The sequence below is a fragment of the Canis lupus genome, chromosome 24, assembly GCF_003254725.2.
Source record: "Canis lupus dingo isolate Sandy chromosome 24, ASM325472v2, whole genome shotgun sequence".
Classification (NCBI taxonomy): Eukaryota; Metazoa; Chordata; class Mammalia; order Carnivora; family Canidae; genus Canis; species Canis lupus.
The window spans coordinates 28,423,048-28,450,660 of record NC_064266.1 but is presented as its reverse complement, the minus strand read 5'-3'; the positions used below and the strand labels follow the sequence as shown (position 1 = coordinate 28,450,660).

General features: G+C 41.8%; 1 long non-coding RNA gene across 1 annotated transcript; it reads right to left on the bottom strand.

Annotated features, from left to right (window-relative positions):
• Window positions 1-3,945: 3,945 nt before the first annotated feature.
• Window positions 3,946-11,222, bottom strand: LOC112673392 (uncharacterized). Its single transcript, XR_003144772.3, has 2 exons — window positions 10,873-11,222; window positions 3,946-4,822 (listed from the first exon to the last, which is right to left on the bottom strand). It is a non-coding gene; the product is annotated as an uncharacterized LOC112673392 (long non-coding RNA).
• Window positions 11,223-27,613: the final 16,391 nt, after the last annotated feature.

The window sequence follows — 27,613 nt, the reverse complement described above, 5'->3', positions numbered from 1 at the left end:
ATGAGAGACACAGAGAGAGAGGCAGAGACATAAGCAGAGGGAGAAGCAGGCTCCCTGCAGAAAGCCTGATGCAGGACTTGATTCCAGGACTCTGGAATCAGGACCTGAGCCAAAGGCAGACGCTCAACCCCTGAGCCACCCAGGTGCCCCCAGGCCTCTGCTTTCTTCATGCTCCTACTCATTTCTTCAATCTCAGTTCATTCACCAACTGTGCAGCAGTGTTGGACCCAAACTACCGAATATCCGCCTTCCCTAATGCCAACTAGGAGCTTTATGAGATAATCGAAACATGTTGCCCTCATTTGTTAACATAAACACTTCAAATTCTACTACAGAAGATTTTTGTTTAGAAAAATTTTATACAGGTTAAACAATTCTGTTATGTATGTCAGAGAACGTAGCTGTGAGAATTCTTATTATTAATTTATTTGATTATTTTATTAGCTAAATCTTCTAACAAAGGAGATGTTTTCAAACATCCATTTTCAAAACTCTCTCCCCATAGCCTGTTTAATTCACCTCTCAGATACTTTGTTCCTCGTTTTAAAAATGTTGCCTTAATTTTGAAGTGAGAGATTGTATTTATCAGTACTACTGGCATCATGGTCATTATTACTTGATTATCTTGTAGGTGACATTATACTGAGAGGTTTTGCCCTGGTAGAAAAGAAAATGTTCAGTAAACTTAGAGCCCTTGTCATTTAAAAAAGAAAGATAAATAACCTTAAATCTAGCAGCTTCTTTACGTTCTTTGCTATATTATAAAAATTACTTTTTATTGACAGTCTCTATTTCATCATAAAAGTATTACTTTGTATTTTAAGCATCTTTTTATAAAATTAAGCATGCTGATGACAAACTGTAAATGCTGTTGCACATCTATGGCTTCAAGTTTTGATGGTTTTGCTAACATCCTAATCTACTCTATGAATTTCGTGTCTGGAGCTATCTTTGTGATTTTACTTGGAATTTTTTAAAACTAAATTCTACTAGTAACTTATAGTTATTCCATAAAATATTGGTTTCCTAACAGTCATTTATTGCTGAAATATTTTTTCTCCATTACATACATTCTTTACTATGTTTAAAAAAGTTCATTCTGTATTTCATGGCAAATTCCATAAGGAAAAAAACGTTAGAAGCATCTGTACTTTTACCCAATTGTATAGCAAAACTCACACACCAAGTAATTTAACACTTGACTTTTCAGATCTTCAGCGAGGTTTTCTCTGTATCTTCCAGCAGAATCTGCTGACAAAGGAATACGTTTTTATTTGTCGCCATATTGTTTTCCGTATATTATTTCAGCTGTTTTTTTGGCATTGGGAAGATTGAGTATTTTCCCCAATGACTTTTCTTTTGGGCTTTGCTAATATGCAGTAAAACTCAAAATAGGCTTCTAAACATTTAACGAGAAGTTTAGTGAAATTTTGTCAAGTACATCATTGGGTATTGCATGACTTTAAACATGGCTGAAAATATATAGTCTTGCTTCCATGTTCTAGATGCTTAGTTTCCAAATGTCTTGAAAATTGTGCCTAATGGTGCCAGCTTTATTGGCTATCTTGTAGGTGAGAGATTAAAAGGGAAAAAAAAGAACCCAGGTTTGGGGAAGCCAGGGGCAATTACACTAAGCAAAGCTGATAAAATTGAAATTGGGTGAGAGTTTCCAGAATAAAATCTCTGATAGTTCCAGATAGTGTTATGTAAAATATATTTGATGATACTAATATTAACGCCATCCTGAAAAAGGCATTTTGAGACTCCACGAAACAGGTAAAAGTAATTTAGATCTTTACTCACCTTAGGATTATAAAGAAGAAAACAAATAGGCGCAGGATATTAATTTCTTTACCCAGGTCTCTACGGAGGCTGACAAAATGAAATAAGCTGCAAAATATCCTGGCAAAGGTTTTAAAACTCTGTTCTCTTTATCTAACATTTTCAGTGGTTCCTTTATCCATGGCGGTTTCTCTTTCTAAATTATTCCTCTTTCTGAACTCCTCAAAAAAAGCAAACAGGTAACATCCATGGCCTTTTACCCCAAAGTGTCCTCCTCATCCTTTCTCTTTGGCTCATGGTCATTTCTTCTCTGTATTTCCCTTCTTACCTCAGTGTATGCCCTGCCATCCTTCAGAAAATGGTCTCCTCCTTTGAGCTTCAAAGAAGGACCCAGGAAGGACAGGGTGGAGGGATGAGGAGCAGCGAGAGGAAGGGACGACACCAGAACTCTCTTTGGAGCAGGGCAAGGGAAAGAGGCTGGGGACCCGCTTGTGTTGGTCTCCTTTTTCTTCGCATTGTACTAAACAGCACACACCCTTGGAGATCATGACCTTGATCCTTGTCAAAAAAGGAGCCTGTGATTTAAGTAGCTGTGGCAGCATGAGGTATGAAGATAAGGAGGTGCAGTGGGGGGATTGCAGCATTGGATGTTGGAGCAGAACAAGTGAGTTTCCCAAAAATGTCATCAGTGAGATCTTTGGGGGTTGAAAACCAAAACTCTTCTTCTCTCTCTCTCTCTCTCTCTCCAATGTTCCTCCCTCTCTCTGCTTCTCCCTCTCTTCCTCAAGGAAGAAGAGAATCCTAATGGCCAGGGGAGCAGGGAGTGGATGGAGAGCCCCAAAGCAATGCAGGTTGACACTGCGAGTTATTTTTGCATCTGCCCCCCATTCTGGGCAGTCAGCCCCCTGTGGACAGGAGATGGACTTTGCTCGTCATTACATTCCTGGTGCCCGGCAGTGGCCGTGCTTGGAAATGTAGACTCTTTGTTCACAAATGAATTCTTTTAAACATTTTTCTGTTCTATAAATATCAAAACTTGTACATTTATGAAAGTTTGCCTTCTATAAGTGTGTGAATGAATCAATGCATGAGTGAGAGGCACCTGAGTGGTCTCTTCAGAAGCAAGCATGTACCATCCACCCAGGTTTGCCACGCTCCCTACTCCTTCCCCACGCCTCTTCACTGCTTTGGCAAAACCCATGTTGCCCAAGTACGTGGCTGCTCCATCCCATTGGCTCTCAGCCAGAAGGAATAATTCATTTCTCAACAATCGCAGCCCCCTTCCTGCATACCTCTCCCCGAGCCAGCACACATTCATCCAGTCCCAACCACCCATCATCCAGCCTCACTTTTCCCTCCCTAATGAGCACTTTCATCTATTAGGTAGATTTAGAGTCTTGCCCAGCTTGCTTCTTATTTCTAACCCATACTCCCTCCCTTCCTTCCTCCATTTCTTTTCAGGTTAATTTATCTGATTATATGCAACGCACTGCAGCCATGTTAAGACACCAACTGAGTTTGCACTTGGAGGCTTGGAGGAAAGATTACCATTAAAACGTGACTTCCATCCACTCAGCTGAAATTACTATTGATTGCCAAAGAAAAATATTTGTGCTGTGAAGCTGGGAGCTATGATGTTGAACCATATTAACATAATGTTAGCATAGCTACGGGTGTTTAGTAGCACGCAATCAGATTTGAAATGAACGTTGATTATAGATGGAGATTAATGTTCACATATTCATAGGAACACAATGAGAAGAGCAATTTCCTTTCTACTACAGATCAATGGTTTCCCCATTCAATTATACAGCTGTAATAATTGCATTATGCTGAAATATTTCTTAATGGCTAATTTCTTTCCTTTTGTGTGTGTGTGTATGAGATCTTTTGTCAGTGACGGCTTCTGCAGCCCAAGGACAGCATAAGATGTTTTAATCACTGGTGTCGTTTTGCAAGCTTTGACCGAGCCAGTAATTTCCCCCGTCTCCCTTCTTAGCTATCCTTTCTTATTATCACCCAGAATCACTTCCTGGATGATTGAAACATAGGGAGTTGCCTCAAGTCTTGTTTTTTTGTTTTGTTTTTTTTTTTGTTTTTTTTTTTCTTTTCTTGTTTAGGGAGTGAAGACAAAACCCAGAAACCTACAGGGTCATAGATTGCTTGATTCTTTCTGCACATTTGTTGGGGGAGAAATTGATGCTGAAGATGCACAAACATTATGCATAGGATGCCCCTCACCCAAAGACTCTTGTTGTCTCTATATAGAAATATAATTTTGGAGCCATTCAGTGATTAAAAAGCAAATGAAAAAACTGGTGTCTTCTTCAATACTCACAGCAAATCTTTGAGGACTGATGAAGCATCGATGTTTATATTCTAAAAATAAAGTATCCATAAGACTGTGATCTTGCCTTTTCTAAGGAAAATGATGTCTTCCTGCTTACCCAGGCGGATTACAGCTCAGAGGAAGGCTGGCTAGCACTTTCTTTCTTAAATGAGCACTGTCTTATGGTAGAGTCTCAATGTCCCTGTCTCATGCCCTTCTCTACCGTCCTGATGGTGATGGCAGGGCTTTCTCTGATCTGGTGTCTTACATCCTTGTGCATGAAGCCTTGTTCAAACTTGGCCGAACCGAGTATGGAACAGTAGAAAGAAAGCCAAATGTAAAGATCTGCCTATAAACAGAGGCTCGAAGGGCACTGTCCATTTGTGTGCCCTTTGGCAAGTCATTGACAATTCATGGCCTTGATCTTTTCCCACTGGAAAGTAGAAACTTTAACACCTAACTCACAAGGTCATGGTGAAGAAAAAAGGAAAATGAAATTGAACTTGAGCTGTAGTGAGCGTAGCAGAGTTTCAGGTGGCCAAACACCACATCGCTAAGCCCACCTATGATTTCGGCTACGGTTGTGGAGCTCAGTTCATGAGACCCATGCTGCCAGCACCTCTCCTGAATGCTTGCTGACTTCTTCCTGCTTTTCTGACTCAAAATTATGTCAAAGCCTCTGGAGCCTGTTCAGTCCTCTTTAGACACAACCTGAAAGAATAATAGAGTTAATGCTCTCAGGAGTCATCATTTACTACTGGGAACTGAAGCAAATGGATAAATGCTCCTTCTCCCCAGACGTCCAGGGAATTAGGACCTGATACCCCAGAAAGTACCCTTGTAGCTGGCATCTCCTTCTTCCTGACTTGTTCTCTCAGCAACTCCATACCTGCTTCCAGAAATAGTTCCCCAAATAAACCACCTGCACCCAACCTCTTTCTCTTTCTTTGCCTTCTGCTGGGGAACCCAAACTAAGGCAGTAAGTTTAAGGATTTAAGTAAGACTTTGAAGACAGACCCTCCAGGCTTATTCCTCTTCCTATTCCTCACTGACCATATGATCTGAGGCAAATTGTTTCCCAGCCCCAAGCTTCTGTTTTCTCATCTGTAAAACGGGTATAATAATAAGATCTGTGTCAAAGCATTATAAAGATTAAGTGACATCCCGCAAGTACTTGAATAATTTTATTTTCTATCATTAGTATTTTTATTAAAAGTGTCGAGACACGTGGAATACAACTTCTTTTCTGCCTTTTATGCTTGAGAAAAAAGAGATCCAAGAGTAATAAATATAATCAATGTTTTTTTTCCCTGTATGCCATACTATTTTTGCTGGCCTGCTATATATGAATAAACAATATGTGGATACAGTTTTCATCATCAGGGATGTTTCAAAGTCTTGCCCATCAATTCTATTTTCTAAAGCCTTTTTAAAATGCATCCCCAGGGAAAGAGAAGATTTTTTTTTTCTTTTGCTCCCTGTGCCCTCCCCTTGTACAGCTGCATGGGAAAAAAAATACTCTGCTATCCGGTGATGAATAGGATATAAGAATAATAACTACTCTGTACACCTTAAAATCATTTATTGGCAGAGAAAGCACACAAATGTAGGAAAGTAGTCCAGAGCAGGCAAACCAGGCTGGAGACAGCCTGGGGTTTGATGAGCTGTACTAGGGAGTGGCAGGTGGTCCCCAGGAAAGATGTCTCTTTTCTGTGACCCCACGAAAAGCCAATATCACATGTTCAGTTTCTCATTCTACCACTCAAAAAGGATGCATTGAGTACCGACTCTGTGCTAAGCAATGTGTTCAGTGTTGCAGATAGAATCTTGAACAAATAGCTATACTTTCTACTCTATGGTTCTTGTGATCTAGAGAAGGGCTACTAAAACAATCACACAAGTCAATATGAAATTACAACTCTGATGATCAGAAGTTTGTAAAAAGGAAAGGAGAGGGGCACCTGGGTCGTTCAGTGGTTCAGTGTCTGCCTTCAGCTCAGGTCATGATCCTGGCATCCTGGGATGGAGCCCCACATCAGGTTCCCCGCAGGGAGCCTGCTTCTCCCTCTGCCTATGTCTCTGTCTTTCTCTGTGTCTCTCATTTATGAATAAATAAAATCTTAAAAAAGAGAGAGAGAGAAAGGAGAGATTCAGAAGTCCAGCAGACACTAAAGGAGCATGATACATGAGCTAAGACTTGGAAGAAGAACAGGAGTTAAGTTAGCTGGGCGGGTGACAGTATGGAGGGATGAAGAGGTCTTCCCCATTAGAAGGAAGGATGCACAACTTCTGTTCTATTCTATCTCCTTTTCTCCTTCCACTTTTCTTTATAGCACTGTGCTGCCTTATAAATTATGTCTATTCATTATTTTTTGTATTTCTTGCTCCACCTCCACAAGAATATAAAATCTTTGAAGTCGGGGACTTGGTCCATATTGATCATCCTGCTAATTCCAATGTATGAATAAGTGTGCAAAAGCCCGAGTATTGAGGGAACATGGCACAGGCACACAGAGCTGTGCTCTCCCAAGCCCTACATCCTTTCTCAAGGAGATTCTGCTTTTAGGTGGCTGAGCATTGGGTCCTTGTTCTCAACACTGAGCTGAAAGTGCCTTTGTTGGCATGGGACACAAATATGTTACAGTGTGACACAAATGTGTCACTTGTCTTGGAGGGTCACGTGCTTTACTCTCCAGGATGGATTCGACGTCAAAGAGTCGGTTTAAACCATGGAGGTTTAAACGTCAAAGAGTCAGTTTAAACCATGGAGGTTTAAACTCCTCCACAGGGGCTGGTGCACAAGTAGGTCTGTGATGGGTTTTTGTTGACACAATGAGAGAAATGATGGAAGATTCTAGAAAGGCTTCCTAACCCTTAAGAAGCACACATTGGAATAGACGAGGTACTTCCTCATCCTCAGAATGTTTTTCATGGCTGGGTTATATTGTCAAACCACCTGGCCTTGAGAGGAACCATCCTGAGGACAAAGGCTGTAAGTTGAAGGTAGCAGAGCAGAAAAATGGAGAGCACTTGGGTCTTTGGTGAAGTGACTTAACCTTTTGAACTAACCAAATGTAGGGTCTTATACTTCTGGCTTATTTATTTATTTAGCTCCATTGGGTTTTCTCCTGCAACTGAAGATGTCCTTAAAACTCACTGTATCTGCTGCTGATATTGAATACCATGTGACATCCCACTCCCTTGCTCCTTGCTTCCTTTTCTTCCTTCTTTCTAGTTCGGATCCAGATGAATGGAGCACACATTTACACTATTGCTGTTGCTTGATCCCTAAAGTGCTCCTACATAGCAGACACACACACACACACACACGTGTATGTGGACACACAGAGATGCTAATCCTGGTTAGGATGAGACTCCAATTAGTGTACATTTACACTTCAGAGAATCCCTGTTCTAGGAGCTTAAGACCTTAAGACCACCTCCCAGGTTAATCAAGCAAGCCAGGGGTCACTGTTTCAGTCTGCCAGAGGTGAACGGCATGGCTTTGGGGAAGTTACAGAGCCTTTCTTAGCTTCTCATTTTCTCCTCTGGAAAATGGGAGTGACAATAATACCTGGCTCAAAGGGTTGATGTGACCTGCTAATCTATGTAAAGAATTTAGCACAGAGCCAAACACAGAGCCAAGCAATAAACGAAGCTCTCTCAGGGAAACTCAAGCAGAAGTGTTGAATGGGTTCAAGTGAATCCATAGAGGTTGTGACTCATGCTTTCATCCTTCCCTATCAGAAGCAAAATGAGATTTATATATGGATAAATTAATGATTCAATTGTTCCTCTTCAATATCATCTAATAGCAAAATTTTTGTGATAGGGATCCACTTTTCAGTAAGTAGGAATAAGAAAATAATATGTATCCATACCTACTTGTGGGCTGAACCACAAGATTCCTCCAAAGTGTATGTGTGTGTGTGATGTATAATATAGTGTGTATATACAGAATGTGTGCATATATATCATATATTATATTATATATATTATCTAGTATGTCTTTTCTTAGGTTTCTCTTAGAGATTCTGTTAATAATTTTGCAGATTTTCTTCTTTATGTAACAACCATCAAACAATAGCTGGTATTCTGCAAAGGGGCATTATGGAAAATGGCTAAGGGGAAAGAGTGAGAAGATAAAGGAGGAGAAATAGCAAATGAACAAGGTAAATACACTAGATTAGCAAAACATACATAATGACAAGTACCTCGTTAAAAATATAAAAATCAAAAAGAAATCTCAGTTTCCCAGATTTGTGTGCCTGCTATTGGTGGTTGACTTCTTTCAAGAGAAGGTTGCAAACTCAATAAAAACCAACCTTGGCCCTTGACTCTACCAGCTTTTAGCTCTCAGGCCATGGCTGGCAATTTCCAGGAAAAAGGCTCCATAGGATGCAAAGAGTGGTACTGGAGAATGGAAATATTTAAATTTAAAACCTGACTTGGGGACTGGGCAGACTGGAGTTTGCTTTGGGATCTTGCCATTTCCTCAGTCTTGTACTTGACAAATTATTCAAACTCTCTGAGCCTCAGTTTCCACATTTGTACAACAGGAATGCTCATAGTTCCTACCTTGGTCCTTCCCTTTGTGAAAAGTTAGGTGAGTGGGACTACCCAGCTCCGTGTCTAGCATATGGTAAACACCAGATAATAACAGCTAGCGCTCTGCACGATCATCTGATGGGGGCACTTCTATTACTTCTGCTTTACAAAAGAGGAAACTGAGCCACAGAGAAGTCAAGCCAAATTATCCAAGATTGTATGTGATGAGAAATGGATCCTGGATTTGGAACCAGGTAGTCTGGCTCAAAGTTCATTATCCTAACTACCAGGCTTATACTTCTGCATTAAATATTAAAGTGAAGGGGTGGGATTTTTTGTGTTTTTTTTTTTTTCTTTTTACCTAAAAGTTTCAAGATGAAATACATATCATGTTAGCTGACCAGAAATTTCAGGAATGCTTTGGTTTAGCATTTTAGGCTTGTAGCAATTCCATCTCGGTCTGTTTTGTCAATCTTCTTCCCACTGAGACTCCACATAATAAGCTTTCCTGATTGTGTCTTTCAAACACATATGCTCTAGCCTTTCTGAAGTCAGGAGTGAGGCGGTGACTTCAACAGATTATATTTTGTTTGCCAAAAGGTTGTAACTTCCATATTTCCAAGTTGAGGCTCTGTCCTGTTGGCAAAGCTATTTTCCTATGTATATGGAGGCCTGCCTCTACTTAGCTGCCCTGGACACCCTCTGGCCTCTCAGCACCTCTGCATTGCTCACCCCATGCCCACTGGAGCCAGAACCATAAGGGAGACGGGCTGGGTCAGATGAGGCCATGCTGGAAGTCTTCCGTAGGGATAATCCCAGAGGTAAGATCATCAAGGTCAATCAGGGGGCATGCAGTCAGTCCAGATACCAAATGGCCAGGATCTAGTTATGCATTAGTGTCAGCTCTAAGAAAGACCAGAGGCACAGGCCATCAAGACAGAGAAGAAATGGAAGGATGGCAGCATAGCCCATAGAGAAGCCTTGGGGGTGGCAAGGTGTAGGCATGGAGTGGACCTACCCGTTCATGCTGCACACACTGGGTTTGTTTCTATCCTGTGCAACAGCACACCAAACCTGGCTTGTGGATGACACAAGCGTGTTGGCAAATAGAAACATCTGCTCCGTCTCAGGGTATTAGGATTTATGGCTCACATAGGGAGTGAGGAGAGGTCGCCATGACATGGGTGAGGGTGTTTGGAGGGGAACAGAGGTTTAATGCCTAGAGTTTAGTGGTGTGAGGGATGTATACACCAAGCAGTGTATAATGGTCATAATCTAAAAGGTATAATTTCACCTACAAAAGCCTTCGAGAAGGTAAGGTTCCATAAAGCATCACTAGAGATATTAGGATATTTGAGGACATAGCCCTAACATTTTACTGGACAACTCACCACAAGATAGCTTCTAAATTTGTACTTGATCAGACAATCAGAGTGCAGGAAAGTGATCTTAATTTTAGCTGTCACCCTGTCAAGTCTTCTTGCTTAATAAGGAGGAAACCGAGTTTCAATATTGTAGTTCTCCTGTTATTTTAAGGCAAGCAGTAGCAAATGTTTCTAAAAAAGTTAGATCATAAATATTTCAGGCTCAGTGGACCCCACTGCCTCCTTTGCAACTGCTCAGCTCTGTTGTTGTAATGCAAAAGCAGCCACTGATGATATGTAAATGATGAGTGTGGCTGTGTCCCATTAAAACTTATTTACAAAAACAAGTTGGCGGACTGGCTTTGGCTTGTAGAACATACTTTGTCAACCCCTTTCCTAAAACCTAGCAATCTTTTAAAAAATCACTTTATAACTAATATAATTTTAATAATACAAGATATTATAACATATGCTTTAATATATCACAGATTACATATTATATCATCTATTTTAATAACCTGCTACAGTAAGAAAGAATACACTTCATTATATAAGATCCAGGCAAGTGTTGAAAACACTCATTCCTGTTCCACATCTGATAGGAAGTAGCAGTCATTTAAGAGTTAAAACATTAATTCCCTGGTTATTGAGAAAGGTAATTTTCTATAGAGTTGCACAGAGGTATGGAATTTGACCTAAGGCTTGATTTTCTGAACGCGGAAGCACATGGCATGACCATCAACTTGAAGGGAGCGAGGAGCAGTCAGCTTGACAACTCGAGGTCAGAGGTCATATCTGGAAAGGTACAGGTACAATTTAAAACTTTATTACAATTGAAGGGCAAATTACCGTGCTAATGATGTGCCTTCCTCCTACAGGCAGAGGGGAATTCATGAAGATTTCTCCCAAGGTATAGGAAATTTTTATAAAAAGAAAGTCTTTGAGGGCTAGTTTTGGTTAAATATTACGTTAGAAAATAGGTGTAGTTTTTGGTCCCTGTATTTCCTTTTGTTTTCTCCATATCCAGCTATCTCTAAGTTGAGGGAAGTCCACATGTCATTGGCAAGGCTGACATCACAATGACGAAAGCTTGGCTCTGAATGTTTCCCAGCTGATCGGCTGCTGCAGAAGAACACAGCCCCGTACGTATATGACAGCCAGAGATCTGCATCTAGGAGTGCTTGGAATATTCAAGAATACTCGTCACTTCTTCCTGATGTTTAGTTATCAATATGATACAGGGAGGTATCTGTTTCTCCTCCTCCGCGCAGACAGCCTAGCAACCACGCTGAGATAATGGATTTTACATGGAGTTTTCTGGGCTGTGGGCAGGGGAAGGCTTAGGTTTAGGGTAAAGATCCTATCTTGGGTTTTGGAGTGAAGATGCTTGGCTCTGTGCTCCAATGTTATGACTAGCTGATGAGGGGAGCCCCTTGGATCTCCAAATAGAGCCCCAGCATTATTAGCATTAAATGAGATAATAAATGTGAAGCACTTAATCTGGTTCCCCAAACCTAAGGGTATGGAGTAAACTATAGTTAAATATAATTTTAATCATAGTTTTCACTGCTGTTTTGTTTAAAAATTTTGCTCCTGCCTGTTTCCTGATCCTCATACATCGGTTTAAAAAAATTCCTTCAGGTTCCATTACCTACAGTCCCACCCTGAGATTAATTCTTCTTGGAGGGCTTCCCCTATATCTTTTCTTTCTTTCTTTCTTTCTTTCTTTCTTTCTTTCTTTCTTTCTTTCTTTCTTTCTTTCTTCTTTCTTTCTTCTTCTTTCTTTCTTTCTTTCTTTCTTTTCTTTCTTTTCTTTTCTTTTCTTTTCTTTTCTTTTCTTTTCTTTCTTTCTTTCTTTCTTCTTTCTCTCTCTCTTTCTTTCTTTCTTTTAATTTTATTTATTTATTTGAGAGAGAGAGAGAGAGAGAGAGAGAGAGGGAACAGGGGAGAGGCAAAGAAAGAGGAAGAAGCAAACTCTCCAATGAGCAGGGCTCGATCCCGGGACCCTGGGATCATGACCTAAGCTGAAGGCAGATGCTTCACTGACTGAGCCACCCCAGGTGCCCCTTGTCTTCCTTCTTTGAATCTATGAATCTCATCTGCCTCGTTTCTTTTTAGAGTATGTTGCAGACCCCCAAATCTCACAGAAGGTCTTTCTTTTTCTCTTAATGCAAGAGTCTTTTCCTTCTGGATGTGAGAAATTTAGTCTTGGCTCATTTTCCCAGCATCTTTCTGAAGAGCTGTGGGGATGCCCCAGAATATGGGTGCTGGAGTTCTAACTCTGTGCTATAGGGAAAACATTTCTGCTTCAGATCACACTGGATCTGAGGGACCCCTGTCTGGCTTTAAGAGGTATTACTATTACTATCAGCATACAGAACTAGAAATAGCAGCTTGAAGAATACAAAGCATCCACTTGTAGCTTGCGCCAACTCAACCAGACAGCTCCTTGTGTAGTGGCTACTGTTACCGCTCCACCTAACAAATGGGAAATGGACAAATGGTAGTTCATACAGAAATCTCCCTAGCCCTTCCATTTAGTGCCTAGTACGTCAGAAAGTCCCACATTTCCTAGTGTAGCTCATCCTGTGAAATATTCTCAATATTCTGAGCTATGCATCCATCCATGCTATAAGCTAAACCTTATAGCTTTAGACATGAAAACCAACACAAGCCTAGCCTTTTGTCCATACCCCAAACCATGTGTATCACGTGTAAAAAGTAGTGTTCCTTTTTTTAAAGATTTTATTTTTTTTTAATTTTTATTTATTTATGATAGTCACAGAGAGAGAGAGAGAGAGAGAGGCAGAGACATAGGCAGAGGGAGAAGCAGGCTCCATGCACCGGGAGCCCGACGTGGGATTCAATCCCGGGTCTCCAGGATCGCGCCCTGGGCCAAAGGCAGGCGCCAAACCGCTGCGCCACCCAGGGATCCCAAAAGTAGTGTTCCTAATTTGAGTGATTTCTGAAGGTGCCTTTGTCTACAAGATTGATTGATTGATTGATTGATTCATGAGAGAGACACAGAGAGAGGAAGAGACACAGGCAGAGGGAGAAGCAGGCTCCTTGCAGGGAGTCTGATGTGGGACTCAATCCCAGGACCCTGGGATCACACCCTGAGCTAAAGGCAGACGCTCAACGACTGAGCCACCCAAGTGCCCCTGTCTATAATATTTAAACTATAGGCTAAAATCCAACTTCAATTACAAGGCAAATCCACTGTTTTAAGTGACTGCTCTGCACCAGGCCCCAGCAATGAACTGTGGAGGATACAGACCTCTCATTCCCCAAAGTGCCCTCACATGTTCAGAATACAGCAGGAGTGAAAACGCATTGCATTTCATGGATTCTTTAGATTTCAAGGGACAGAATTGTCGCAGTTCCTTCACGTAAAAAATTGAATCTAAGGCACCAGCACTTTTGACGTTTGGGGCTGCATAGTTCTTTGTTACGGGGGCACGTCCTGTGTATTGCGGGATGTTGGCAGCATCCAGGGCCTGTCTCCATTAGATGCTGGGAGCACTCTCTCCACCCCAGTTATGCTAACCCAAACTGGCTCTGGATACCGCCTCATGGCTCCTGGGAGCAAAAATGTCCCTGGTTGAGGACACTGCTCTCTGGCTACCCATGGGGGTGACTCACCAGGCATCTGAGCCTGTGGCTGGGCCTCACGGGCTCCAGGGTGGTGAACGACCAGGCCTTGTGTTGGACCTGGGGCTCTGGCACTTTTTCTGAAATCCACTTGCTGCAGAGTCTGCCTTATGCTCTCCCACCTACCTGTTAGCCACCTTGCTCCTTGTCTTCATTTCCCTAACTTGTGGCTTTGAACTGCACGTTCTTTCACCTTTGTGTTGTGTATCCATTTTCTGATTCAGTTTCATAATAGGGAGAATCCTATGGGCCTGTATCTTCCCTTGTGGAATTTCTTGCACTCCACCTCTCAGAGGCCCGGGGTCAGAGACATGGCCAGCTGCCCTCGGGGTAGGACAGAACAGAGCCACATGACCTAGCTCTGGAGAGTCTGTGTCCACGGGGTGGTCTGTGCGCATAGCACATGCTGAATGTCTAGCACAATTGTGAGCATGAACAAAGTACACGCCAACGAAGAAGGCAGGCTGCGGTATGCTGTAGGCCCTCCCCATGTCATGTCCTTTAACTGTCCGAGGGCCACACAAGGTAGGTGTGGCCATGCTGTGCTGCGCGGGCGAGGAAAGAAGTGGAGGGGCCGAGCGAGGTGCCTAAAACCCCACGCCTGAGCTGTCTCTGCTTCAGGGCTCGGTCCAGTGGGCTTTCCACTGGCTTCACTACTATAACCCCCCAGATGAAATCTAAATGTAGAAAAAGCCTGAAACATTATCAGGAATTGGGAGGAGGGGCAAGCTAAGGGCAATTATGAAAGCTTAATTCTAATACTAAATACATAATTAAATACTAAAGGACAGCAGTAAGGAATTATAAGCACATTTCTTTTCCCTGTGATCTCAGTGCCCTTCCACACCTCACTCCCTCTCCCCAGTCACCTCTATCCAGATATCATTATTTCTCCCTCTCTAGGATAGAATTTGTCTCACTCTATGATGTTTAATAGAAATGTTCCCCACTCTGGTATCAGAGAAAAATAAACAGTGTGTTTTCTAAGGCCTTATAGCTAACACAGGCAAAAAGACACCTGATGCATAGTAGGTGATGAATAAACGCTATCTCTTTCTCTCTCTAGGCTATGTGGTTCTTAAAGACTAGGTTTATCCATTTCTTACTCCCCAGAGCTTAGCAGAATAGGGAATGATGATAGCTAACATCCAGTGACCCACACACTGGTCTCAGAACCTATGTTCTCTGACTTCCCGAGTCCTTATAACAACCTCATACTGGATACTGTTTTGGCTTCAAACCTATCGATGAGGGAACTGAAATGCAGAGAGGTTAAGCAACTTGTTCAATATCATAATTAGGAAGTGGCAGAGCCAGGATTGGAATTCGGGCTGCAAGGCTCCGTGGCCGGTCTTACTTGTCTGCCTACTGTGCTGTATCACCAGGAGCAGAAAGCCTCATGGGTTTTGCAAAGAGCATACGCTCTTGCCATCTTGTGAAATATACAGTCCCAAGGACCCTAACCCTGTCTCCTCTGCCTCCTCTAATGGATAGAGGCTGCTGCTGCTGTTGGTTCTTCTGTCCGACTGAGTCAGAGCTCCGATCCTGCCTTTCTGGCAGTGTTGGCTGCTGCTTCCTGGCTCCGAGGGGCTGCTGGGGCATGGCCCATTGAGTTGTGCAAACAGCTCTCCTGCAGCTTTGGGAGCAGCAGCATCAATCACAACTCCTGCATCTCCAGGGGGCGCTTGACACAGAGCCGCCAGAGTTCAGCCTGATGGAGGTGACGCCACAGGTTCCTGGGAGTGTGAGTGGCTTCTCCACACTAGCAGGGTGGCAGGGAGTGCTCTTCCCACTGACCAGGAAGCCAGAGAGCCTGGAGGGAAGGGCTGCAGGATAGGCAGAGACTGTGCTTGGAAGAAGAGCACCCTTGAATGCTAAAGTAATATGCAGCCAGAGGGACCCTTTGCTGTGCTCTCGTGCACTTGAACTCTCTTCTGGAAGCTGCCTTCTGGCCCTGTTCAATCAGGATCTGCTGGGACCCTGCTTTACAGAGTGCTGCATTCAGCATAAACCCACCTCCTGGCTCACCATGCTCTCAAGCTGTGGGCCAGCTTCTTTCTCTAGCCTCTCTCCTGCCACTCCTGAGCTCCACTCTCGCCCTCCCGGACTGCTGGCCCTTGCCCCAGTGAGATACCTCCCCTCTCCTCTCTGGATTTGGGAAAGAACATTTCTTTGACACAAACACTTTTTGCCCTGAATCCTGCTGCTCAGTCAGGAAGTCAGTTCTTCTAGAAAGCCTTGTTCCGGCTCTGTCTTCAATAGCCCTTGAATCCCCACAAGGGAGGCAACCAATGTACTTTAATGAAATACCCATTGATGGGGCCGTAAACCCTGCAAGATGTTTAGCTACACAAGGGCAAGGACTTTGTTTATGTTATTCACCCTCACAGGTTCAGTCTGGCTGGGGGCCTGGGCCACAGAAAATGCACAGTTTCTGCTTCTGAAGTCACTGAATGAAGGATGGGCTTAGGATAACAGATGGTAACTTTGACTTGACCGCTTGGGATAGCAGCTACAAGGCATCCTGGGTGATCTCTTTGAAATGTCAACAGAGTCATGGTCACACTCTTATTTAGACCTTGCCATGATTTTTATAAGCTTCTTAGCATGGTCCTCAAGTCCCTGTGTGATTGGGTCCTGCTGACCACTCTATCCTCAATCTCTACCACTGTCCCCTTACTCATGGTGCTTTAGCCACACTGGTCTTCTTTCTGTTTCTCAATCACCAACTTCATTCCTGCCTCTAGGCTTCTCCATTTACTCATTCTTCCATCCAATGTTGGCATGTCTGGCCCCTCCAACTGGAATGTTCCTTTCTCAGTTGGCTCTGCCCTACCCTCTGCTACCCTAAGCAATTTTTATCACATGGCCCTATCTCACAGCCTTTCCAGAATTTATTGTTATCAGAAAAAAATCTTGCTCATGTATCCTCTCTCTTTCCAACTTTCATATCTCTTGCCACTGGGCCATCAGCTCCCTGAAGGAAGAATTCTTCTTAAGTCTTATTTTCTGTAGGAATCTGAGGCCTAGAACAGTGTCTGGCACATAGTACATGCTCAATAAATATTTACTGAGTGAGTGGACCACCATAATCAATGTAGTTATTTAGTATTCTAATTATGAGGCTTGGATGGACTTCTTCTTGCTGTCTTACCCAATCTGTATGATTCAAAGAGCTTATTTGAAGCCCGTAGCATAGGGAAAGGCTCCTAGCAAACTACTTGCCACAGCACTGGTGCTTGGTCTGTCTTCCACAACCATTATGGTCATAAGGAGAAGTAACTTCTGACTTCAGAAAGAACACCAATCAAGTCAGGATTGAACCTTCATCACAGGATCTCGACTGCAAAGGGTTGTTCCAAACAACCCCATCACAGTGGCTGGCACATGGTAGGGACTCACTAAATGCTGGCTATATTGCAATTGCTATTATCATTGTCATTGTCACATTGCACTGGTAAGTACTGTTTCCTCCAGCCTCTTCCTCCAGGTAGGAGGGGGTGGCTTGCCTCAGCCAGTAATGCAGTAACTTGAGAGATGCTCAGTAAAGATGAAGAGAGGTTGAGAAGGTTGAATTTGAAGACCAAAGTGTGCAATGTGGGGACTCAACCGAAGCAACATCCAGATGTCAAAGGGATGGAAAGTCATACACAAGCTTTCCCCCTGATTTTTAAACAAGTTATTATTTTTTTAAAAGTGTGTTTAATATTGCTCTCTACTTCCTGGGAATCAGGTATTACTGGTCGCTTTGCACGCACTACTTCAGAAGGCTCAATTGCCCACATCTGGCAGGTCTCATCACAGCGGAGGCACCTGTCATGCGTCAAAGCCATACAGAGTTCAGGTGAAGTGCTGGGTTCCCTGGTGGACATCCGACCGCATCCCAGAGAGCTTTTCAGAGCAGACACAGTGCCAGCAACTCTTGGCTGGCACCCTGTGCAAATACATAGCTTTTGCATCGTAAAGGAAAATCCTTTGCTAGGAGGCCCTCCCTGTGCTAATGCCACCCTTGCAAACATTAAATGAATCCCCTCTATCCACCATTACCATGCTGGGCACTGTCTCTGCTGTTAGTCCATTTACATTTTGGCATCCTTCCTATGGTATGGCTGTTGTTAATCTTATTACATTGTGGATAAATTCAATTTAAATATTTTATGTATTGGAGTTCATGCTATGCACCTGGCATCATGTGAAACCTGTACCCATGTTGGGACTAAAATACAATCATTCAGCACGAATCTGTGGGGACCTGGCATAAGTCAGACATTCTTCTCTGTGTGGAGATAAATAGGTGCAGACAAATTCCCTGCCTTTAAGAAGTCTTGGTTCAAAGGGAATCACAGACTCATGAAGGAGGGAACAGGCCACGGATAATATGTACCTAAGACAGTGATTTCCTGACCGCACTGACGTTTTTTCTTAAAGTATGTTCATCAATCCAAATTTGGATTTGTGTTAGTTTAAACAAGAATCTTTTTCAATGCTAACCTAACCATGGCTTCTGAAATTCCTCCAGAGGATCTCACATCTTTAAGACACCTTGCACAGTTCCTGGCTTGCCATCCACACTTAATAAATACCAGGTTTTCCCTTCGTGTTCTGGTCTGACCTGCCTGTGCCCTGTGGAACTCAGGCTGTCTCTGCGCCTCTCAGGACCATGTTGTGGCTTTGGTTGACCCATGGCGAGTTGAGGGGAGCCTTGGGGTAGGGGCAGAGCCAAATTCTAACCAAGAGCCTCTGAAATCAGAGAATCGTGTAATTTTACCTTAGTAGCTTTTCCCTCTTATTGAATTTGATTTCTTCCAGCCTGATAGTTTCCAAAAACAGCAAACCTGCCCCAATTTCAAGGAAGTGCTTATATAGTCTCTTCCCCCACTAATGACTTTCTCAGATGGGCAAAGCCATATTCTGTGGGCATGGAAGGTAAAGAAAATGAAACAGTGAATGGGACCTTTACCTTCTTCCTCGTACTTTTGGATGTTTTGATTTCTACCTTGGCAGCCATTGGGGAAATCCTATCCTTGGAGGAGGGACCATGAGCAGTGAACTTGAAGGAGAAAAATCTTTCAAGTACAGTTAAGATAAGTAAATCTTCGCAGTTTGTTTCTTTGCTTTTCTCACAGGGGAAGGAGTTTGTGGGGACAAGCTCCATCGTGATGATGGACACAACATTAGCTCAGCCTCTGACTTCCATTCCTTCCTTGGAAGAGGGGATCATAAAAACCAACTCAAGCAACCTTGGAAACAATGACAATCCAAAAGACCTCTGCATGTTGTATTTGGGAGAAACATATTTTTAATGTGAAAAATGAAATTAATCAAGAACTACATATAATGTTTACAAATAATTCTTCAATTTTCTATTAGGTGAAATTTGTTTCCATTCAATGCCCCTGATTTGAATTTTAGCTGAATTTCCTTCATGGTAAAAAGTTATTTATGATACCCCACCCCAGGACCCCACAAGTTTGCTCAGACCAGGCTTTGTCAACCTCAGCACCAGTGACATTTGGGGTTGGATAATGCTTTGTTGTGAGAGGAGACATCCTGGGCATTGTAGGATGTTTAGCAGCATCTGAGGCTTTTACCTTGTATATGCCAGAGGAAACGCCCCTCACCCTAGTGGTGACAACCAAAAATGTCTCCAGACATCATCTAATGTCCTGTGGGGCATTAAAATCACCCCAGATCGAGAACCACTAAGCATTTGATTTAGCATCATTCAAAATGTTCAAATCATAAAAACAAAGTTCAAGTCACAGCATTTTTTCTCACTCCCTTTTGAGACATAGAATAAAACCATTATTTCATTTACTATAAAATCTGTAACATGCTAACACACTGCCCACAATTAAGATCTAATTTACTGTAGTCTTTACAAGTGTATCCTAAAAAAAAAAAAATCATTATTTACTGTTGGGGGAGCACATTTTAAATAAGCAGTTACTCTTTGAAGGAACAGTGAGACATTGTTAAAAAAGAAACCCACATGCCCAACATGGAGTCAGTGATGGTAAGTCTTCACGTCAGCGAACCAAGACTTAATAACTAACCTAACCACAGTTTTAACCACCTCCCTTCCGAAATGTAACCTTTAACCAGCCAACTTGGAGTTTCCTGGTCAACACTAGGAGGTAGTCCACCTTTTTCCGTTCCACTTAGGAGGGCAATCTTCCCTAAAACAATGCATTCTTTGGTAATAATTTCCTTTTTTCCATTCTCTTTCTGCCTTTAAAAAACTTTCCTTTCCTGCAACTCGATGGAGCTCCTTTCCATTTGCTAGAAGGAACACTGCCTGATTCCTGAATTGTTGAATAAAGCCAATTTGAGCTTTAAATTTATTCATATGAATTTTGTTTTTTACCATCATCAACAATGAACAGTTGCTTTTGACCGATCCCCATTGTTTTGTGCTATGTACTTGTGGGTCATTAGAAGCTGGTTATAGAGATTTGAAATATACTACCTCATGCCAAAGATGAGGTTGTGGATTTGATCCTGCCTCAGACTTCTCTCTGTCCCCTGGCTCTTGCCCATTCTTAATTAGCACACTTCCCAGCCCCCTTTGCAATACACATTAGTTGCCATTCAACACTAGTCCATAACCTCTGTTCTACAGTATATGTTTATCACATGCTGAAAATTCCACCAGCATGCTCTTACCAAATGGCAATGCGTCGAGGCCTGAGAAAAATGATCTTTTGAGTGTCAGGAGTATTCTCTCTTTGCTCTGTCCAGGAGTGAAACTTAGCCGGTCATACAATGGAGCCTTTGCTGTCAGTCCAAACAATGACAGCTATTAATCACATAAACAACAGGACCAAAACAAAACAAAAAAAAACCAAAACAAAACAAAACAAAAAACGCGTTTCTTTTCCCATGAATTGAGTCTTAAGGTTTCATGATTTGTATCACTGGTAGGGTTTATGCCTCAACTTAATGGGGCTGAGCTGCAGGGATTTGGACCATTTGTGGCAGTGTGGGTCCCTGGCTAGGGAACGTGCATCCTTAATCACTGGAACGGAGGCAGAGGCAGAGACCAAGGGGTGGAGGAGTGAACGGGTCTTAGGTGGATAGAGTCCTGGGGGGCAGAACTGTAGACCATACACCTCTGACAGTCTCCAAGCTCAGGGTCCATCAATCTGGGGAGCTAGGCTGTGGGGTCTGACCTGGTTTTTATCAAAAGGATCCCCCCAGATTAACTGCCCAGCTTCCTCATCAGGGTTGTGTGGGTACATCATTTATTACATCTGAGGATGGGCCCCAACGCTACAAAAGAGAACCGGGTGGGGGAGGTGGGAAGTCACTTCTATCCTAGCCTGCAAAGCATTGCTCTTCCTTCATTCCACTGAATACGAATAAGAAAAAAAAAAAAAAGAAGAAGAAGAAAAAAAAAGAAACTTCTGGATCCTTCCAGTATCTATAGCTTCTGTTGCATTGGGCCTGTGTGGGTAGGAAAATATCCCACCCATTCCAATGTGGCAGTCATTGAGGCGGCTGGCGGAGCTCGGGAGCCCCCCCTGCAGGACCAGGAGCTCCCCACTTTTCCTATCTTCTTATTAAATGGTGTCGTAATCACAGGGCCTCCTTCTGAGCTCCCTTCTCCTTCGCCCTCTCTAACAACCTGAATTTGGCATGCTTCCCCTCCCCTTTAACCCTCACAAACTAAAAATAATATCCACTTGGAACCAGCCAAAGAGTGTCAGTTGGAGGAGTTTAATTAGCAGGAGCGGGCAGGAGACAGCTCTGGCCTTCCCGGTTTGCTGCCTTCTCTCCGGGGAGCTGGAGCCAAGCACAATTGGAAAATCCAGGTTTGTGAGCGCGCCAGACATGGGCTTTCTAAGTGGCAGGGAGAGTCTGCCTGGCAACCGAGCTGCATCTCATCCCTGCAACACCCCGCAGGGGCCCTGGGGAGGCGAGGGCAGGCGTATTCACGTGTGAGAGTAGGATTCAAAAGCATGCTGCTGGACTAGATTTTAGGGGTTTGCATCCTGCCTCCCGTCTACTGGGTCTGTGACTTCGGATGAACTACCTGACTTCTCTATGCCTTGGGTTCCACATCTGTGAAATGGGGATGATGATAGCACTCACTTATTAGTCTGTCATGAGAACAGGTAAGCTGAGTAGAGTAGTTTAGCCTTCTGCGTGGCACGGAGTGAGTGAGTTGCCGACTCACAGATGTGTTCATATTATTATTTGTCCACTCTTTTTGGTTTTGGTGAAAAACGGCTAGGCCGCCCCCAGCTGACAAAATGTGGGCTTCTTCATCTTTTTTATTGATACCACCTAGGTTCAAACAGCCTCTCAAGAGAAGTTTAAATCAAATGATATTGAAATGAATTTAGAAAATGGAAATTTACCTAATTTGCATATGCATCTTGTTTACTTATTTTTTAATGGAATTCAGTGTACCTATGGAATTCTGAATTATTGGACCTGGAAGGCTCTTTGAGGTCCAGTCTCCTTCTCAAAGTCCCCCTGACACAGCGGCAGTGTTAGCAGGAGGGGCTGGATCCTTATGAGATAATGGTGATGATAACACTGACATCTTGCAGATTACTCTATAGTCTATACATGTTTTTTTTTTTTTTTTTTAAACCAACAATGCCCTTGTCCTAACTCTTGGGTACCTCCTGAGATAGATTAGGACCTCCTAGGCTGTGGAAAGAGGCTCAATGATCTATGGTAATTGGTAGGGGGGGTCAAGGGGAGTCTTGGGGGGGGGTGTCACAGGGACAGACTGGGTGTAAGCTGGACTCCACAGTGACTGAGACTCTTCCCTGTGGTGTCCAGGGAAGAGTCTCAGTCACTGTGGTCATTAGAGGGTAATAAACACCAATCAGGTGTAGTTTTGGTGTTCAAAGGGCTCAGCTGAATCATGAGTGGCATATTTGAGCAGACTCTAGGTTCTCAGCTGGATGGCACTGGTATCCAGTGCAGGAAAGACTGTCTAGATCGAGATGAGAATAAAGAGAAGTTGGGTGTAAAAGTCCCTCTCAGAGACTGCTTGTAGGAAGCAGATTAGCAGACAGAGTCTCCACCAAAGACAATGAACTCAAGGCAACCAGGCTCAACTGGTTGGGGGTGGGGAGATAGTTCATGGGAGCAGGTGGGTGGTACAGTATGGGGTAATCTGCACTCCCACAGGCACAGGGGCATCTATCTAGGGCCCATTGGAGACACGTCAGCCCAAGTCTGAGCAGTAACTACATCTCAGATTCACCTGCAAGTAAAGAATTGACTCACTTGTACTCATAGAAGTGCAATCTCCTCCATATCACCACATCCTCCCAAAGTAGATACTGTAACTGTCGGCTCCATTGTACATACTTAGGGAGAAAAGAAATTATCTATGTACATGGAACTAGCAAAGTAAGCTGGGGTTTGAAATTCTAACTCCATACTCCTGTCTTTTTTTTTTTTTTTTTTCCCCTAGAACATCACTTGGCCCATGACAGGGGCTTCATTCATTCTTTTGGAAACCTCAATTTTTAGCAAGTCAAGCCTGAATAAAAACCTAGACCTCTTTTGGAGGGTATAAGTTATTTGTTAGTTTCTTTCTTTCTTTTTTTTTTTCCTGGAGCTTAACATTGAATCTGTGTCCACTTTGATCTTTTCTTCCCCTTAACTTATATCTTTCCCCCGTCAATTCCAAAACTTGTTGGCTTAAAACAACACCATTTCTTGTTGCTTTTGGATATAAGGACCAGCTGGAGAGTCTGGTTCCATGGGCCAGGCTAGGGTGACATCGATTGGGCCTTGCTCTCATGCCTGAGGTCGGCTGGCAGGTTGGCAGGGGGCTTGCTGTTCTAGGATGACCTTGCTGGGGATGGGCAAGACTTGTGCCTTTGTCCGTGGTCTCTCATCCTGCATTGGGCTAGCCTTGACTTGTCCACATTGCAGCCACAGAGATTTAAAAGAGGAAGCAATCATCCACAGGACTTTTGGAAACATAGGTGCAGAACCAGCACGTCATTTCTTCTGCTGCATTTCACCGAGCAGAGGAAATCCCAAAGCCAGCCTGAGTTCAAGGGTTTATGGAATGAGTGTCTGTCTCCTTATGGGAGGAGTGGCAAAATCATATTGCAAGGGGCATGGATACAGAGAGGAGAATAATTGCAGCCATTTTTTTTTCCAAATAATCTACCATCCTTCCTTGTCCTCTCTCTTCTCTCTTCTTCTCTTTTCTTTCTTCCCTTTTTCTCTCTTAAAGTATTAAACAAATTATTATTTACTATTATAATGAATTATTTTAATAAAGTAAAAACACTGAGTTAGACACCATGGAATCAATGATACAAAAGAAAATACATGGCTCCTGCCCTCTTGCAGTTGACTTTCTAATGGGGAAGAGAAAGATTAATGAAACAAATACATGTGAATTTGAAGATATGTGTAGTGCTGCCAGAGAGAGGTAGGGGGTGCTAGAAGAAATTGATTAAGGGAGCCTGACCTAGTCTTGGGAGGTGGTGAGCTCTGGGCAGGATTTCTCTCAGGAAATCATGATTGAAGTGAGACCTAGAAGACCAGGAGGCAACCAGGCAAAGCTCAGGGTAGGGAGTTCCAGGCAAGGGAACAGCATGAGTGAACATCCTTGGTCAAGTAAGAAGGAAGGCCAGCGTGGCTAAGGTACAGGGAGGAAGGGAGAAAATGATCCTCAAAGTTGCTGAAGAGGTAGCTATGGACAGATCTTGTAGGCCAACGTGAGAAATTTGCTCATTGTTCTAAAAACGGTGGGAAATCATAGAATGGCTTTACTATTTACTATTTACTATTTACTATAGGGTGGGTGGATGGGAAGGGGCGACGTAACTCTACAAAGCTGCAGCAGAAAGCTATGGGTAGAGAACACATCTGAGACTGAGCAGTTGCTGGAGAAGGAAGATATATTTGCCAGTAAGTGAGATGTTTTTGGAGATGTGGACAATAGATTGGATAGGAATGTGAATCTGCAGCTAAGAAATTGTGCCCTGGACATCTTTGCCAACCCTACATCATCATTTTGTACTAAAAATACTTGCTGCATTTGTTTTGCTAATATTTCATTTAAAAATTTGGAGTCTGTGGTTAAAGGCAGAGGATCTGAAACTTGACTGTCTGGACTCCCTTTGGGGACTGTGCAGATTCTGTCTGGAGGACCTAGAGAGTTGGTCACCCTTTCTCTGCTCAAGTTTCTTTACCTGTAACGTGAAGGAGTTCATAATCTGGACATCACAGATTTGCCAAGAGAATAATTTATACATGTAAGCCACTTTTAAAAGGCTGATTAACAACTTTATGTTGTGATTGACATTAATATTTTTATTCTGATTCTTATGTTTCCCTTGTTAATTTTTTTTTAAATTTTGAAGTTATCCATCTTATAAAAGAATTTAAAAAGTGTTTCCTCATTTTTTTTGCAAAAAAACTTTTTCTTTGACTAAAACAGTTTATATAATATATGGATCACCTATTCTCTTTCAAAATTTATTTTTATCTCTTTTTAAATTTTTTATTTAATATTTTATATATATATACATATATATTTTATTGGAGTTTGATTTGACAACATATAGTATAACACCCAGTGCTCATCCCATCAAGTGCCCCCCTCAGTGCCCATCACCCAGTAATTAAAATATTTTAATGCCAGTATAGTTAACCCACAGAATTATCTTAGTTTCAGCTGTACAATATAATTGATTTGGCAATTCTATACATTGCTCAGTGCTCATTACAATAAATGTACTCTTAATCCCCATCTTTTATTTTAGCTGTTGCCCACCCCTACCTCCCTTCTTCTTTTTTCTTTTTCCTACCTGAATTCTGGTAATCATCCATTTGTCTTCCATAGTTAAGAGTCTGTTTTTAGGTTTGTACCTTTTTTCTTGTTTGTATTAGTTATTCTTTAAAGGATAGTCATCTTTAAAATCAACTGAAATTCGTATTTCTTTTCATTATATTTTTAAAAATGTTGTCTGTCATATAACTTTTCAAGATCGTTGGGAAAATATTGTTCATGATGTTCTTTTAAAATGCCTGGCTTGCATATATTTATGTCTTTTTGTTTTTACCATGTTTATTTGTGCCTTAGTGTTTTTTGGCTTCATTAGTCTTGATAGACCAGTGCCTATTTTATTGATCATTCAGAAAATTCACCTTTCTTTCTGTTGATCTTGTTCTGTGTTCTATTTTGTTAACTCCTCTGATCTTTTGTCATTCCCACTTTCTAATTCTTTTAGTTTTAATATACTGTCTTCCAATTTGTTGAACATTGAACATTTAGACCATCCTTTCTTTTAACTCTTTGTGTTCAAACTCCTCATTTTCTTCTGACACCTACTCCAGCTACTTCTCATAGATCTCTTTGGTGCTCCTTCATTTTCATCCAAGGCCAACTCCTTCACCATTTTCATTTTTTATCTCTTCTTTGACACATCCATTTAGATTTTTTTTTAAAATGTACAGATATAGGTGGATTGTTTTAGTTGCTATTTGACCATTTATTTGTCTTCTAATTACATTGTCATCAGCTAAAGTGAAGTTATGGTACTTAATTAAGAAGTAATTTTGGTGTTTATTGTTAAATAAATAAATAAATAAATAAATAAATATCCGCTGTGTTTTTGGAAATGATTTCTAGTCTCCATCTTCCACCTTATCAGTTCTCTCTTCAGCTACATCTAACCTCCTACTTAATTCGTTTATTCATTTTTTTAAAACTCTAATGAACTATTTATTTTTATTTCCAGCAATTTTAACTGGTTCTTTCTCAAATTCATCTATTTTTAATACATTCTTTTATTTTAAAACTACACGTAGTACTTTTATTGATTTTTGATATTTAAATATTTCCACAAAAAATATTTCCACATTATCCTATTACTTCTAGTTCTTGATTGCTAAGTTTTATTTTTATTGGTTCATCAAGACTTTTGGATCTAATATTTACTTATTGCTTTGTTCTTTTTGACATTGAGTTTGTCTTTGGATTAGAGGGATTATTCTATAGAAGTTCTGTAGGTCTTGCCTTGTGAAACTGTTGCTAACATACAATTTTAAGATTGTTTATGATGAGGATGTCCAGGAGAAACCTCAAGGGTTTTCATGTCCAGGAGCCAGCCAGTTTTCGGGTTAATTTCTGGGTTTGCTGTTACTGCTCCATTCATCCACTTTAAAATTGGACCACATATTCATTCCTGGTATGAGCTTGGAGACTTTCTCTCTTTTTTTTTTTTTTTCCAACAACTTTTCCTTCCTCTTGAATCAAAGCCCTAGACATAAGACTAATTTTGTTCTGGGCTGATGGACAGAGCCTTCATAATCCATGAGGACAAGATGGGATTTGAATTCCAGTTGCCTCACTTTCTGTTGTTTTTGGATGGGCATTAGAGCCTCAGCATCCAGCTCCTAGGATCTACCTTTCTTTCAATACCTGAATGTTGTCACTGAATCACCTTTATATTATTGCTCTGCATCGATTTCATTTTTCTTTTCTTGCACATGGAAATCTCTCTCATTTTACTTTGATTTACTTTTTACCACTTAATCCAGAATTTCTATGGACTTGTAGTATGACGTGGGACAAAGTATCAGTTCAGCTGTCATGTTGCAAAAAGTCAGCTTCAGATATTTCCACGGTAATATTTAGTGCAGGAAAACAATTGAACATTGTCACTAGAGTTCTAAAATAACTAAAGCATGACCATGCATTGGACCCAGCTCATACTGACTTTCCAAAGGCAGATCATCAAAATTTTAAGAATATGACTGGCAAGTTATTAAACAGACATTATTTTAAACTAAAGTACACAAAATTGTAAATAAATAATAAATATTTTTTAACAAATAGAAGTAATAGAAGGACATTACTTCCTAATTATTTTACTAGATTTAGTATTATCGTGATCTTGAGGTTATTTATGTCTTTTGTTTCCATAAAGTGCAGATACTATAT